This window comes from Falco cherrug, chromosome 1 (assembly GCF_023634085.1).
Source record: "Falco cherrug isolate bFalChe1 chromosome 1, bFalChe1.pri, whole genome shotgun sequence".
Taxonomy (NCBI): domain Eukaryota; kingdom Metazoa; phylum Chordata; class Aves; order Falconiformes; family Falconidae; genus Falco; species Falco cherrug.
In genome coordinates, this window is record NC_073697.1 from 34854482 (window position 1) to 34872079 (window position 17598).

A 17598-nucleotide genomic window follows, 5' to 3' on the forward strand; every position below is an offset into this window, starting at 1 on the left:
TGGCATCTGGTTAATTACCTGGAGGCACAGTTCTTAAAAAATTAAATCCAGCTTTTGGTACGATTACAACAATTATTATAAAACTGCATCCTTAGGTTGTATCTCAAACAACAGTTCCGGCATCATACCTTAGATCTTAATTTTGTGCCTCCAAAGATTTGGAGAAAATACAGGAATAACACTGCATAGTTCCAGCAGCAGCAAAACAAAACTGAAATTCACACACACTAGTACTGAAGTTAGGGGCTGGCAGTACAACTATATATACCATCAGTATACTTTTAATACAGTTCACTATCAAAAAAAAAAGAATGTATTCCTCACCTTTTTGTCATGAGAAAATAAAATCATTCAAAAAATTTTATTCATACAAACAACAGAAGATGCCATTAAAAAAAAATACAACAGTTGTGGAATAAGTTTAAAAAAAGAAATTCGTTAAATTGTTGCTAGCATAAAGTCAGCTTTCAGAAATTAATTTTTTGTGTGAATGTGGAAATTAGAAAAGAGTGTAAGTCTAGAAAGTGAAATATAAAGCCATAAAAAAATCTGAAAAGATTTTAAGGAACTTTTAATAAAGATATAAAAACTAATAATAAAATCTTTTTGGCATCAAAAGCAGGCAGTCTGCCAAAGACTCTAGCACCAATAGATGATTGAGGAGCTGTAAAAGTAGATAAGGCAACAGCTGAGCAGTTAAATTAATTCTTCATATTGGTGTTTTCTGTAGAAGAGATTAGACTGGTTTCCACATAGGAATCTTTTTTATAGAGGGAGAGTTGTAGGAATTGTCTGCAATTGGACTCTCAGTTAAAAAATTCTTAGAACAAATCAATAAAATGAATAGTAACAAATCACCACAAGACATGATATTCACCAAAGAGTCAAAGAAACTCAAATATGAAATTGCCGGATGATTAGTACAACTGAAAGTTATCTCAGTGCTGAGAGAATCAATGGCAACAAAAGTAAACCAGTTCTACTGACAGGTTTCAGCTGGAGTAGAAGAAAATATATATGAGTAAATCTGATGTCTTTATCAGGAAAAAAAACAAAGGAAACTAAATTTTAAAAACTGGCAGACCTACAGATAAATATGATATAATGAGGAAAGCTAATTCAGCTTTTATAATGTATTATTGTGCCTTGTAAACGTATTGGAGCTCTTTGAAAAATTCAAGAGTATAGTGGCATGGGAGATGTGGCTGGCATAATGTACTTGAAGTCCAAAAATCTTTTAACAAAGTTACTCACCAAGGGGTCTTATAGACAATAAGTTACTTGGAATAACTGGAAAAATATTCCTTAAGATTCTTGATTTGTTAAGTGATAAAAAATAAAGAATTATAATTCTTAAAAAAATTCTCTGAAGGGAGTTTTGCAGAAAAGCTCAAAAAGGATTTGGATATCTCTTCTATTCAGAGTCTAGATGCAGGATCCAGGGATGCTGATGAAGAGATGAGAAATTTTGCCGACAATGTTAAATTATTTAGTGATTTGAAAAAAAAACCTAGCTGCAAAAAGCTACAGAAGGTTATCATATATCATATCATATCATATATATCATAATAATGAGTGTCTGGACAAGAAAATATCTGACTAATATCAACATTCATTAATACAAAACAACTATTACTATAATGAGTCTAAATTAGCTATGTCCACTCTAACCAGAATTTTGGGAGCCTTTATGAACACGTCTATATAAACTTCAGCCCAATACTCACAAGAGATCATGAAAGCAGCAGAATGGTAGGCACAGTTGGAATACAGAATAAAACTTGTTGAATATTGAACAGAGCTCTACTCCCTACCTCTGAAAATGGACTCTGGAGAACTAGAGAAGATACAGAAAAGTGTACCCAGGGTGATAAAAAGTTGTTATTTAATGAGGAGGCGTGAAAAAAGACTAGGGGGAAAAGAAACACCCATGAGATAAATATGATGAAATCCTGTAAAATATTAACTGGAATAAAGTACACGGAGAACTGTTCCCTGGTTCCCACTATGAAGAAACTTTGGAGACTTGGTTATCAAGTGGCAGGCTCAAAGCAAACAAAAGGAAACACTTTTCACAAAGCATGTAATTAAATTGTAGAGCCCATAGCTACAGGATGTCGGAGATGTCAAAAGCTTAGGTGGGTTAACAAGCAATTAGAAAAACATACAGAAGAAAAAAAAAATATCAAAGGCTATTATGTAACACACACACCAAAAAAGAAATTTTTCACATTCACAGAATCCCTAAGCTGTGGTTTGACAGACGTTAGAAGCAACAGCAGGAAAGGTTTTACTTTCTGCTTGCCCTGTTCGGCTATTCTCTCCCAATTCTTTAGCTACTGGCCACTGCCAGAATACTGGTCTACTTACATCTTTGTATGTGTTCTTATATTTATGCTCATCACTTCATTTCCCAGGGGATTTGCCTTTGATCTGTGAGATCATTACTTCATAAGAATTAAACTTACTAAAGTAAGAGCAATGATTACTCTGCAAATGTATTTTTTCTATAGATGCTTGGTGAGCTAGTGTTTTACCCAAATTAAATGTCTATCCTAATTTGCAGGGAACACCATTATTGTCTGTGGCAGTCTCAAGACAGCTTTATCTAACAACCTGTAGCAAATAGGGTTTATTGCCCCTGTGGCCTCTAAGCCACATTCTTCTGCAATCTGCTTCTAGGTGCATCTCTAGACACTGACTCATTGTTTTACAACAAAGGAGTTTTGATCATTTGGGGAACTCCAGCTAATAAACTTGAATTTAAATAGACAGCTGCTCTGAGGGAGCAGCCCCCAACTCCTGAAGAACTTTCAGGAGTACTGTATTTCCACGTTTTCTGAGCTGACAGTAAACAGTTGAGCCTTATTAGGACCTTATTAGGTATTTCTCTCTTAAGGTCAATGAATTGTCATTTTTAAGTTAAAAAAATAAACCTATAAAGCTCTATGGCTGGCCTTTAAAAAAAGCAGTTAATGTCACCTGCTATTGTTGGGCTTCTCCAGATTTCCCAGGAGAGGGTACAGTTAATGAAATTCATAGTCAATTTGCATACCTTTCACAAAAGGCCACTTTTTGTATGAATTTAAAACATTTTACTAGTACTTGTTTAACAACAAACATTATGAAAGAGTATGATTCCTAAGGTTTTTCTGAGCTGTTAGACCAAAGCTATCTTATACCAGAGTAGCATTACATAGCACGGGCCAGTATTCAGTTGATATAAATCAGGAATAATTCACGCTACAGAACTACACCATTTGCACTCAGAGAGGATGTAACTCAGTCATTAGCCTAATAATACATGTTTAAATTCATCCTTTTATATTCGATCACATGATTAATAAAGGTATTGTTACCGAGTCGCGTTGAAGCTATTTCTTCCCAGAAGGATATTATAACATGTCTTGTCTCAGCAGCACACCAGAGCTTTTAAATCAATGCAAACCTGACAGTGGGGGACATTTGAAGGAAGCTGCTATCCCAAGCAGCACTGAGGCATGGACTAGAAATAAAACTCAGTCTGTTCACCTGGTTTGTTCTTGAGTAAATAATTTCAGGAAATCCAGTCTATACTATTGCATATGGTGACTTTTCAGACTTTGCTTATTTAACAACGTACACAAAAAGCCCATTGCAGCTCTGCTGTATTATCTATGCTGATCTGAAAACTTTCTGGTGCCATTTTAAGTTGGTTTAAATCGCTAAGAGTTTCTGAAATGCACTGGTATTAATTTATTTACAGTCTTGACTCATTTTCTTAATTTAATTTCTTCTGTCCATTCTTGAAGTAATACATTATTTATGTCAATTCTTGATTTTCTGGACTTCAGGCGTTAGGGATTCAAAAAAGCATATGGGTGCTCTCTTTAGACTCTGCTACTAAGTGGAGGGAATAAGAACAAATAATTCAGAGCCCATACCCCTCTAAAGCAACTGTATTTTAAACAATGAAATTAAACATGTATAAATCACATCTAAATTAAACTGACTGCCATCTTTGCTATTAGTTTCTAATTATAGTGGTAAAGACAAAAAAAAAAAAAAAAAAAAAAAGCCTTCTACATCTTTACTAGAACAGCTACAACCTATACTGATACATTGCCAAGGGCAGGGTCCTAAGCAGAGAGATACTATTTTGCAGAATTTATGTATGCCCATTTATTTATGCTTATGAATATATAAGAACCTGCAACTTTACTTCATCACCCCCAGAAAGTGATGCCTCTAAAAAGCACTCCATGTCCTTTAAAATCAAAAAGCTTAATGATAGCAGCAAAACCTACAAATGAAAAACAGTTGATATCAATCCCCAAATGGGTCAGATCTATGCTAACACACATGAACAGCAGGGACCACGGACACAGTGAGGGCCTTCCTGATCTCATGCAAACAGAAATGGATTCAGAGCATCTTCTACAACAGCAATAAACTCCAGAAAGTGTGAGTCACGCCATATGTTAGACAAACTCATCCTACTTAGAGGTACTAATTTTTGCCTGCTGAAACTGAAAATCCACTTAGAAATGAAATTCACCTACACCTGAGTATAACAGCAAATGATTTTCGTGATAACATAAAAATATCTGTTGGCAGACAGGCCCTATCTACTCATTAATTTCTCTCCAGCCATTGCTTCTGATGACTTTCCCTAACCATTAAAGAAAAAATGCAAATACTGCAAATGTTCTGCTCTAGTTATATTGATTGTCATTATTGGTAGGAAAAATCTCATTTCATTAGCCTTATATTATCAAAATAAAATGAAATGAACTTCATCAGGTAGTAGCTGGCATAACTCCAGTGAAATCATGATAGCTTATTCTACATTCCCTAGGTTTTTTTCTCCATGGATTATACAGCATCTAAATTCTAAAAAAAGAAAATTAAGTATATTAGATGTCATTTCAACTTTATAGCACTTTGAAAAAATGTCGAATTAGATCTCAAATTTCTTCTAAAGTTTGTTTTTATTACTGACATTTGATTTATTAACACACTATCATTTCTTATATGTATAATAACATTCAATTTTAAGCACATGAATATTTTTTATCAAACTCGGATTGCATTTGAACTTATGCGCATACAAAAAAGAAGATTTAAAATAATTATCATTACTTCTTACTATAAATTATTTATGTCTCACAAGTATAAAAAACTTACTTTTTTAAAATAGATGTTACAGATTTACATCTATGAATCAGTCCAGCTGGAAGCCAACAGGTTTTTATATATCAGGGATCTGTTAATCACATCTAACGCCCTTAGTTTTGATCCTGTAAATCATTGTTCAAGTACATTTTCCTACTGATCAGCCCTACTTGCAAAGTGCCACATACCATGAAAAAGTAAACCAAATGAGTAGACAAAGGTGTCAATGAAGAAGTCAAATACAAAAAGGCAATTAAAAAATGTTATGTCTTATAACAGGTTGAATATTCTAATATGAACACCTCAGTCTTGACAGGGTTCTGTTTCCATGAAGACGGCTCTTAATTTTCTGCTACGTGGTCATTTGATTTTTATTCAATGTAGGACTCTCTTCAATCTGCAAAATAAAGGCTTTCCTTGGGAACAGCAGCAGATTCATGTGCAATGCAGCAAGTACCAGAGTCAACACACCTTCAGTAACCAAACGCCCCTTGGAAGAACATCAGGCAGAGCAATGCTTCAACTGCCTGTTGATGCCTATTTCTAATTTAACATCTCCCTTTTTCTCTCACTCCTATAACATTGGAATAGATATCACTGTTTTACACACCACATGTGCATGTTTATGTACATCAGTCTTTCAAGAAAGGCTTTTAGCTATTTGGATAACTGATCTTCCCACAGATACAAGCTGTCTACAAATAACCTGCAGCATGATTACTACATATGGCAAAATTTCTAGGAAGTCTTATTGAACACTGAATATCCTTGGGGAAACAAGTTAATGATTTCAGACATTGCATTACCTAACTTGCACCTTTCTCTACAACCCTTTCAGACATGTAAGTGACATATAAAGTATTATAAAGCAGAGGAAAAAAACTCCATAACTTAAAATACTGAGGACTTTCTGCTACCTGCTCTAGTTCCTGTATATTGCTATGACACCTCAGAGAAAGCCTGGATCTAAAGTGAGTAGAAAGAATACTGTCTGTAATTTTTACTATTTTGCAATCATGAACAATTTTGAATTGTTTTGTTCATTAGCTGTTTGTCTTCTCTTCTTGTCTCCTTTGGCATGAAGTGCGATTTTTAGGCTGAAACCTGCATTGAGGATATGCAGAACCTGAACTATTCAACAGTGGATTGAATTCAAGATATCCAGCAAGATTAAGATAGCCAGGCTAGCAAGGAGATGAAAAGATCACAAGCAGTGCACAAAATCACAAGCATAATAATAGCAATGTTCTTAGCAGAGTGCTCATACAGAGCTCATTTGTAAGCTGCAGACAAGTGTTCATCTAGCAGAGAGCAGTGACCATTGAAGATATTAGCAACTCTAAGAGTTTCTTCCTGTCTCTTCCCAAGAGGCTGCCAATTCTGCAGCTTGTTGGCAGAATGGGTCATATGAGAACTCCATATGGAGTCATGGCAGTATTAATCAGCTGATGAAGGCAGTTTGAAAAAAGAACTGACTTTGCCTGAAGTGGATAAGGCAAAGCTCTCAGACTCCTTTGTCTGGCAGAGCTATGGGAACGGCAACTTCCAGCTGGCGGATTACAGGTTTGGAGAGCTGAGTATAGTAACATCCTCATTCGGCACTGCTAGATCTAGAAGAGATCTTCTCGTGACCCTATTTAGGTTAGACATTCTAAATTATTTAGAGGCTTTCTTTCTTTTTTTACCACAAAGTCACACATAAAAAAAAAAAAAAAGCCTATAAATGATTCCAAAATAAAATAGTATCACTTTTTCTATATTTAACAATATTTAAAGGGGCAGAACGATATTTGGATGTATGCCTTTTTGCCCCTTCATGATATGAAAAGAAAGCTTGAAGGTTTTTTTCTTTTCCCTCTTCTTTTAAAATGAGAAAATTCAGTCTTTGCTTATAGAATATTCTGTAACTAGAAGGAATAGTAAAACAATGATTTCACAGAAGTTGGGAAGGTGACAAGAGAACAGAAAGCATTTTCATTGCAAAAGCTAGTATTTCAATATTTTAGATAAAAATATGTTTATTAAAGCTTAAGAAATTACTCCTACAGCTGAAGGCACATAACAGGTTAAAGACTTCAAAAAGGTTTCTAACAAAAATAGGTAAGGTTCGATATTACCATTAAACATATGTAAGATAGCAAAAAGTAATTAAAAAAAAAAAAAAAGACCTGCTTGTTTTCATGAATTCTTTGTAAATCACAAAGACTTAATCTCTTGGTTTTCTCCCACACCTCCTTCGTTATCCAGCCTCTGCAATAAATGTCAAAAAATTCTAATGAATTTGCTTAACAACATTTGGCCAATGCCTGTTATCCCATTATAAAACTGAAGTATCTCAGGAAAAAACAGTTTCTTTTACAGTAGTACGAGTTGTACTAGTCCTAAAGTTTTTTTATACTTAACCTTCAAGCCATCATGCTCTAAGATATAAACCAATCATCACTGACAGAGATTAACAAGAAATTTCCTCTACAGGCAGAATATTTCATAAGTCTTCACTGCAGGGTTACTTGCACTTTCCTCTAAAGCATCTGGTAACGGCCATTGTCAGATGAAATAATAGCATAAGAAAGCTGCTAGTCTGTTCTGGAAAGGCTCCTCTTCTACACTAAAGCTTTTGTCCCTGATCTTCCTGTGCTTTTTCCCTGCAGTTTGAAAGAGGCAATTCAAATACGTGCACACCTATTACCAGGTAACTAGTGAAATCTCGCTCTTATCCTCGCATACTTTGCTAGAAATGTAGCAACTGCCATCACAGAGAATCACAATTCATCTTAGCGACCATAAGCAAACTCTGGGTATTCTTCTGGACCGGCTTTTGGAAATACTGTTTTAAATCATGAAGTTTAATGTAAGATTCATCGTCCGAGTGTTCCTGAAATTTTTACTGTTCCCAGAAAGTAGACATTATGTAAGTATTTCTTCCACTGAGAGAACAGACACAAATAAACAAGATTAACAAGAATGGCCTACACAGGCTCATAAACTTTTGATATTCACATGTCAAATTAAATAAAGTGCAAGTTTCTTCGGCAGATACATGAACCAAGAATTAACATATTTTTAAAGTAGTTGTCCATACCATTAGTTTCCTTAGGAATGAACTAGTTCTTTGAGGAACATCTCACATCAGCTCATTTTTTCTGACTAACCATATTTTGGATTAGAGGGTGGAATGCACGAGAAAAAAAGAGAGGTTAATTTAAAATGTCACTATGTAAAAGACAATAAGGATATTCGTGTACCTCTAGCAGTCATATTCCTCTTGTCCTTGGATTCTGATTTGATTTAAAATCCTGCGAAGTGCCATGAGGAAAACTATAACTCAAAGGTAGCCTACACACGTACGTAGACATGTACATAGATATATACATGGATACAATTGTTTCTGAATGGAGTTTCATATGTCTGTGTCTGAAGGGAATAGGCCTACATCATAAAAGACCACATTTGATAAAAGATATTAAACAAAACCCTTCTCTTACCTGTTGCAGCTCAGTTCCTAGTTTACTGATGATTCTTAACACACTTCAGTTATTGAAATTCCCATGCTAAAATATTCCAGCAATACAGTTTTTAAAAACCGTGAAAAATTATGGAGATTAATTCATCAGTCACAGTCCAATGGGTTTGTCGTTCTGATTGCATGCAAACACTGAGGGTTTTTTTAAGAGACCTGTCTGGGAAAACTAACTTATTTTGCATTCTTAGTACTATGAAAAAAACAGTATCTAAGATAGTACTGTGGTAAACACTGGCATCTGTAGACTAACACTGCCCCTGACAAAAACTGAAATTAATGATGATATTACAATGTGAGTACAAAAAAAAAAGGTTAGTCAGCAGCAGCTACAAGCGAACTCACCTGTGTTTTGAGCTCCTTGGCACTTATTTGCTAGCTAAGTGCTAATGGAAACCCCATCTTCACAGGAAGAACTATCACAAAATGCTATCATTTGTTTAGTGAGGTCCTGAGTCCAGTATCGTTGTCTGGGTTTAAAATCTGAGCTAACATTTTAGTATAGTTAGGTTTCTTTTCTTGTATATATGCTGAGTTCCAATGTCTGGTCAAAACCATGAAGGTGGTGGTAATGCATAGCTTATTACTAGGTCCCTTTTCATATCTTCCCCTAATGCATCAAGTTTTGCACATAAGAAGCATGAAATAAAATGACATGGAAATGACAAAGCTAGAAGCAGATATTGTCACTTCCCTAGCATCCTACTCACTGTATTCAAAATATCAACCCAATGGAGTTACTCCACAGTGCGCCAAACGACGTGATATTGTTTGAATAGTTTACATAGGAAATTTGTCTTTCTAAAGGTGTTGGTGTGTCATTTATGCTAATCAACTTGGCATGTGGCTCTTTCACTGTGCTTTATTAAAATGTACTTGCATTATGCAATAATCATGCATTCTAGATCCATTAAAACAAATAATCCAGATATCAGCCATGGATTTTTCTCAGATTAGAGATGTTCTTACATGGTATAGATGATAGTACAGACAAGTGATGTGCTGCTTAAAGAACTTAACATTATTTATATTACGGTTAGGACCATATGATGAGATAAATGTCCACAATCTAAAAAAAACCTGAGCATAAACACTGTAATTTCAAAAGTTAAAAATTTAGTGTAAACCCTTAAAGGTCACTATTTTAGAACTCTCCAAACAATGAAGTCATTTTCTCTGTATTGATTATTGTCTAAATGTGTGTCATTCCTTCTTGCAAGGGGAAATATATCCCCTGTATTCATAGAAAAAATATTTTCTTCCACCTATAACCAGTGCATTAGCACTTGTAGTTATTTTTGGAGTTAAACATGAGGCAGGAAGATTTCTGTTTGTCCTAAAAATGTACTTGGAGAAGTTTCAAAAGCCCTCAGCTTTGGCCTAAATCCATTGCATGTCAGTGGCAAAACTCATTGATGTCAATACAGCTTTAAGTCATGCCATTAAAAAAAGGAAAAGCTTATGTGTCAGGCCACAAAAAACTTGACTGTCTTTAAAATACTTATTTTTCAATCATAAATATGGATCTTCTTGCTTTATACTTTACATTGTTTGCCAATCTATTTCCCAAGTGTTTTCTGCCATAGTCCTCAAGGCTAGAAAAAATTATTTTAAATGAAAACTGAGATTTCCACATATTTATGTAAACCAAGGAGGTGAGTCATAACAGAAATGCACAATATTATGATACCCATCCCCCAAAAAATATAGAATTGCCAACGTTGCTTCCTGGGACAGAAAGGTTAGCCAACATGAAGCCTTTTTAAAATCCCATCTCGATGAACTATGCTCTAAAAGATATGTTTTGAAAACTGTCAAAAAAAAAGTATTTTGGGATTCTTCGTTTTACAGAAAGAAAGCTCCAGCTGCCTGTGAAAATGGAAGTTCTTTAATACTCATCAAACTGTCTGCAGGACAGCATCCATGCGAAATATTTTGATTAATATTTTCTGTGAATTTCGGAAAATGTATGTCTACATTTCTCAGTCTACTAAAACAACACAAGCTGATGTCAATTATTTTGAAGAAATGTACTTACGTTTTAAAACAACATTTCCAGTAGGCTAATACATGTCAGAAAAATGGCAGAATTACCAGTGACAGAGAGTAGAATGTCTCAAAAATACCCAAGACAACTGAAACACAAAACCAGCCTTCTCATAAATTCCTATGGTTTGCAAAATTAAATGGCAATTTGGATTAGAAGTGCCATACTGTAGCTGCAGAAATAAAGGAAGCTCAGGATAAGCTTTTTTAATTCCATGGGCAGTTCTGTTAAAAACTTCTCAGGTTTGAATGGGAATTCTGCCATCTCGTGGTCACAGTTTTTTCTACAATATTTCATTTTGCAAATTAATGTTGAATATAAATACACATAGCTTTTCCAAAGATTCTTTTAAAATAAACTTATATTTTAGAAGCTCTAGGATTGCTCGATAAATTTGAAATATTGCCTCAACATACTAATACCCTTCAGCTCAGTGAAATTTTGAACAGTGTGTTACCTATAAAGATAATTTTATCTCTCTTGCCTGTTTATTCTACAAATTTAGAAGATATATGTAATTTTTTTAATTAATTTTCACTGCTCAAAAGTCTTTTGCTGCACTTTTCTGTGTATTCCATAAGTGATGCCTCAGTTTTGTATATATCTGGCCATTATAGATAATTTGCTAGCATGCAAGCTGCAGACTTCCAAGCCTGCTTCTCCGTGAGAAGAAGGCTTTGTTTTGAGATACAATAAGTGATGATGATTATGGTCTATGAGTTCAAATTGCAGAAATATTTGTAAATTATCATTCACTGTTTTTGACATAATGCGAGATGTTTCAGTACTGCACCAAGGGAACATACACTCATAAATGAGGTCTACGTGGTATGATGAATAGAAACACCTGGTGACTTTCCTGGTGTTCACAATTATAGTCTTGTGGCAGTTTGTTAAAATGATCAATTAAAGTTCCGAGATAAAAAGCTAGAAGTCAGTCATCACCTTTAAAATAAAGGCTTTTGAACTTGCTCAACCAGACTTCACACATCAAGTTCATCCCAGAGAAGACTGGAGTTCTTTGAAACAGCACTTTTCCACCCTGTCTATCCATTTGCCAAAACTCTTCTTACCACCATCTGCTCCCCCAAACACACTCACCCCAATGGTAACTGCTTTGCCAACACCCCAAGAATTTCTTACTCCTGCAGATTTTCTTTTCTAACTCTGACAACCTCTTTCTCAGTGGTTCACTTCCACCCTTTTCACAGCCTATGTCTTTCTTCTTGCTCTTTATGTCTCCTTTTTATATATACTCACTTTGCATTTCTCCCAGATTGCTAAAATGGAGTGAATGAGCAACTGCAAGTGTGAGGCAGAATAAGGCATGATTTAGTGGGTGACTGAGTCAAACAGGAAAGAGACAGAACGGTGAATGAAATAAACCCATGTATGTGGGCGATTGTTAGCAGGAGGAGAAAAGTAAAGCAAGTAAGTGGGTGGATGAGGAATGAACAATCATAGCTGAGCTGAAGGAAAGAAGCAAAGCACAATTGAGGAACACTGTGAGGAAAAAGGACAAGGAAACAAACCTACTCAGGAAGGTTTTGCTGGAAAACTTGCAAAAGGGAAGAGAGGGAATTCAAAGTAACTGGAATAAAAGCCTTTAAAACACAAAAAAAAACCCCACCAGGCCCAAATAAAAATAATAGCAAAGGGCTTAAACTAGGAAATACTACAAACTATATACATACAACACTAGTACAATAATACAAACCATATAAATAGAAGATAAAAAAAGGAAACCAGAAAATTAATAACATGTCCACTCTTTAAAGTAATTTAGTTTCTATATTAAAAGGCAGGAAACTGGAAAGGAATAAAGACTTGGTACAAGCAGGTGATGAAAGAAACCCTTTCATTCCTCATCTCATGACTCATCTTCTTATAATCTTCCACATAGCCTTTCTATCTACCTCCAAATAAACACTACACCACGGAGCAAGTTAATTTTTGGCATGTATCCTCACTATTAATTTTGAAATCTGGTCACTTCTTGCTCAGTACTACTTTTCTAACCCTTCAAACACATTTCTTTCAGCCAATTCCTTAGTGTTCCTTCCACATCATATATCAGGCAAAACAATCAATTTTCTGTTAGATAGATGCTGTACTTCAATCTTTATATTCTTGTTGGTTTTCCATTGTTTTTAATGCAATTGTTAAAGGAAGAATTTATCTGGTGCTTTAAACTGACATGAAAAGAAACTGAAAAGAAAGCCCACAGATTTCATTTCATTTTTTTAACCTTTGTCTGTGAATAGAAGCAGCAAACAGTAAAGGCCTTTTTTTTCTGACTAAATAGATATGATCTACTAAAGAGAGTGGAATATACATCCACAGACTCACACAGACATATAGAAAATCTGGTGACTGCAAACATTTCTCTGCTTTGCTACCATAGGTTATGACCAGCTATCTCCAACAATGGTATCCTGGTAACAGTGACATAGGCTTCAAAACAGTCTGCACAATCCAGCCCATGACCTTTGGGTAATTATTCAATATCTGTGTAGCTACTCTGCCGTCATCACTCACACTAGCTGAGAGTAAGCAAATTTAGGTATCTTCTGGACATGTTGTAATTATTATGTGCCTAGGACAAAGACACAATTTCTGGGCTTCTTTAGAAACAAAATACCATTTAAGAAAGGCAAAGAATTTAACCAAATTATTATTTCAACTTGATGTGAAGACAAATACTGAAATAACAAAGTTTGATTACAGTATACCCTACCCTTCTACAGGTCATAATGGATTTCTCATCAATTTGGCATATGGATAGACAAACCACTCAATAAAATCCCTGTATTCTCATTTGGTGAAGTGGCAGAAATTTTTAGCTTTAAGTTGAACTCAAAATAAAGAATAAACTGGGAAAAGCAAAATTTTGTTTGTTTACATGTTGGTGAAAATTGATCGATAAGGCAACACTGTCATAAAATACTTACTTTGTGGAAAATCAATTTTCTGAAACTAATCCTTATTAAATGGTTTCCAGAAGGATTATTAAAAATTCCAAGCAACCTAACCTCAATGTTAGCTGTAATAAATATGCAGAGCAATTCAGAGACCAAGTATTCTTACCATGTCAGATTATTAAAGATTATTACAGACTAGAATTAGCATTTGTACCAAAGCAAGCTAAATTATGAATGCATGCTCGACTTGGGTAAAAATCTTGCTTTTAAATTGTGTCTTATGAGGTCATGTTGTTGAATAACCAGCTCCGAACATCTACCTAAGGACATCATGTCGAGCCTATTATCTGCTAAATGTGCCTATTAGAGTAAATGTATTCACTTACATGCTTTAGATGTTGCAGTGGGGTGAAGAACAGATTTCACAATAACAGCATAGGTACCTCAGCCAAACCACTTCAGAAGCCCTGGAACATGTTTTGAAAGAAAATAGAGAGCCAGAAGCATCTATGAGCTAAAACATCGAATCTATATCTTGCCTGACATTAAGTCAAGCCAGAAATGTACCCTGGAATAGAAATGTTTAAAAGAACCTGTAAAAAAACCACTACGATCATTTTTTTAATAGAAGACTTGTCTCCTCTCCATTATGAAATGTTCATGAGCATTTAATACCTTTACTTTGAATCACCTTTCTGGGTAAAAGTGCAACTGTCTATTTATACAAGAGTATCTAATGACAGGACATGTTAGAGAATCAGATCTAATTTAGACTGAGTAATCTTGTTCAATGCTGTCTGCTCAATATCAAAAATTGAAGCTAAGCCAGAGGTTATTATGTGTAGTTCACTGAAGAGAGAAGTGCCATTAAAATTAGGAGACATCGGTTCTTTTCCTAGCTTTGCTACTGAGTCAACCTTTGGGCTTGAGCAAATAATTTATATATACATATATATGTATGTGTATACACACATATGTGCATAGATGTAGATGCTAGTGTCTGTGCATACACAACATGAATACAAAGTGTGCAAAGTGTGAACATTTCTCTTTAGAATGCTGAATGTCCTTCTAAAACCCTTTCAAAAGACATCCCAAAGCACAAAGTATTTCAAAGAATACAATATACTGCTTCCACCCACCATTATTTTTTTCTCACCATACTATCCTCTGGAGCATATTGACACTTAAATCCATACAAAATTTGTGTGCTACATTATAAGGAATGCTGAAAGACCCTCAAAGGAATTAGTTTATCCAATTCCCAAATATTTCATCAATCCAGAATACACTTAGGCAACAGGTAAAGAACTGATTGGCTGTGAACTGAAGACAACACAGCTAAATTTCTTTAGACACATACCTCAGAAGCATGAAAGTTAACACATTTTTTCTTTGTTCATACCAGCATTTTTAGATTTAAACAGCTTTAAGTTCAGGTCATTTGTGGCTACTCTTTTATCTGCACAAGCACAGTCTGAAAATTCGGTTTCATATTTTGCACTTAGGGAGTATCATATATATGTGTGTCTGCATGTTTACATAAGACACTCTAAAATCTTATTTTTAAAGCAAGATTTCAAAGCACAGTAAGTTGTTCCTTATACTTTCATTAAACAAACATTGACGCTGATTTGCATCTGAACAGGGGGAAATTTAACTAGGTATGACTCACAAGTAGAAAGTTTTTTCTTTTTTTGTTGTTGTTGTTGTTGGGGGGCTTTTTGTGTGTTTTCTCCCCAGTTATATTTTTGTGGCCTTCCCTGGAGTCTATAAATAAAGCAGAACAGTGGCTCTGCTTTGGCAAGTGAAAAATCAGATTTCAAGAAGGACTCAAGATCAATAGACTGCTATTTTGTAGTCATAGCCTGGATTATTCGTCTCAAAAGGCCAATATATGTATTTAGACAGAACTCCTAAGTTTTATTTTCTTTATACTTAAAACATTTATGCATATATGTGATTCTGCCAGCTTTAAAATCATTAAGCATAATGTCTGTCTGTATGGATTAGGAACATGTCAGTGATGATAATACAGAAGATTTCATGTTCCTAGAGAACAAAATTCCATATAAACATTTATTGTCATGAATACACACAGCATCAAAGCAGGGAGTGGCATAATATCCATTAAACAAGTGATACAAGGAGGAGCAGAGAAATAACCATGATTTAGCCAGTTTTAGAGTCCAGAGGTCAAACAGAAGATTAGCCAGGATTAGAACTCACAGATTCCAGGTGCTAAATGCAAACTCCACCCATCACACAGCACTTCTGCATGACAGAACATGTTCTTATCTCCAGAACAAGCCTTCTTTCCAGGACACCACAGGTTAATAAACCTTCTCAATTAAAAAGGAGATAAATTTCACTGAGGCATCCAAATCTCTCAAACATTAACACTGCCAGAGCACAAGAGCTTCCAAGAGATTTAGTCTTACTTCAAAGGTTTCCACTGTGAACTCTGAAGAGTGTAGCGCTTGGAGAAGGAAAGTGACATCATAATTTTTATTACTGTACTAGTTGATTTTGCCTCTAAATGTCTTACCCTTGGTGTAAGGATGTGTGGTTCATCACTCCCTCAGTTAAAAGGAAGAAATCAAATAATTTTAATCTTTGCTGGGGCTGCTTAGAACTACTAGAAAGTAAAGAAAACAATAAAAAGGCACCCATGATTGTGATGAATTAAGGTGTTTTAAAGAATTCTTAGCATCTCAAAATTTCAAGTTGCTGATTGCTATGACAGTGTCTATTCTAGTTACAGTCTCCAAGTGAAGGGACATAAGGCTAAATGGTTGGAACAATTAGTAATAAGTGAGAAAAACAGCCTTTGACCTCTAGAAAATGTGTGTTCGCTTCCTATCCAGATCTTTATTTACTTGAAACTTGTTATTATCACATGGAAGAAGAGTATCTAAAGTGAATTCTGCTATCTACCAGAAAACTAAAAACTAACAAGATATATTATTTCACTGAGATACCAACTGTGTTTGTAAACACAGTCTTAGTAAAGACTTTATTCAGGGACTCTGCCCCCAGCACTGATTTATCAGGTGCTGTATCTTTTGCCATTGGCATATGAGGCATTAATGTGTAGTAATAAGTGAGAATGACTGGAACTCTGGATATGTATCTTTAGGCTTTGTTTTAATTAAAGTTTATTGACAGTAGAGTGAGCTGTCTTTCAAGTTCATACTGTTATTGACATTGTGATACCGCGGTTCTGTGGGCCTTTTTAGCATGTGTAGATGGGTCAAACATTTCCAGTGATAGACTTGTTAAGTATTCCGTACAAACACAAGAAGTGACCGGCAAAGAAAATAAGAGGAAGTTTGGATTTTTCTCATTATGGATAATGTGCAGAGTTCTTGCATCATTAAGACACATGTTTTAATATGAGAAGTCCCATTGCTGTGATCTGAATGCAAGCTAAATGACCAGGGTAACTGAACATCAGGGCTTACACAGACCACACACTTTAAGCGGATGTTAAAGTTCACTTCATAGCCAATACTACCAAGCAGCAAAGCAAGGTTTATGCCATCATTTGATGCATGAAATGCTAGTCAGAGCTAGTTAAAGAACAGAATTCTCTCAGACATGCTGTATAACCTTGTCAATATCTAAGGAAGGACATTGTGGAAATAAGTTTCCTTTCCTCATTCTCATGCCAGACAGACCTATAATTCTTTGTAGTAAATTCCTTGTTCTTATATTTCTGCATATTAAACAAGCTGAGTAGAAGCCTTGTCCATTTTGTTCAGTTACTGACCCAGCCTTTTGTCATGATTTCTACTTGCATTATTTATTATAATTAATTGTTACACTTCATTGACTATCAAGAAATTTGATCCAAGGACGTGCATAATTCTTGAAATTCATATATCTTGATATTACAAGGATCATAAACTTTAAATTAGGAAAGGATGGACTAATGCACATAAATTGCTCTCATG

The 17598-nt window shown here is 35.0% G+C and overlaps 1 long non-coding RNA gene across 9 annotated transcripts in view; it reads right to left on the bottom strand.

Annotated features, from left to right (window-relative positions):
* Window positions 1-1882, bottom strand: part of LOC114014832 (uncharacterized) — an 85190-nt gene extending 83308 nt beyond the window's left edge. For 8 of the 9 annotated variants that reach the window (XR_003558497.2, XR_003558495.1, XR_008730502.1 and 5 more), the window contains exon 1: window positions 1728-1882. This is a non-coding gene — a long non-coding RNA (uncharacterized LOC114014832). The remainder of the gene's footprint in view (window positions 1-1727) is intronic. The other variant, XR_003558501.2, reaches the window with a different exon arrangement.
* Window positions 1883-17598: the final 15716 nt, after the last annotated feature.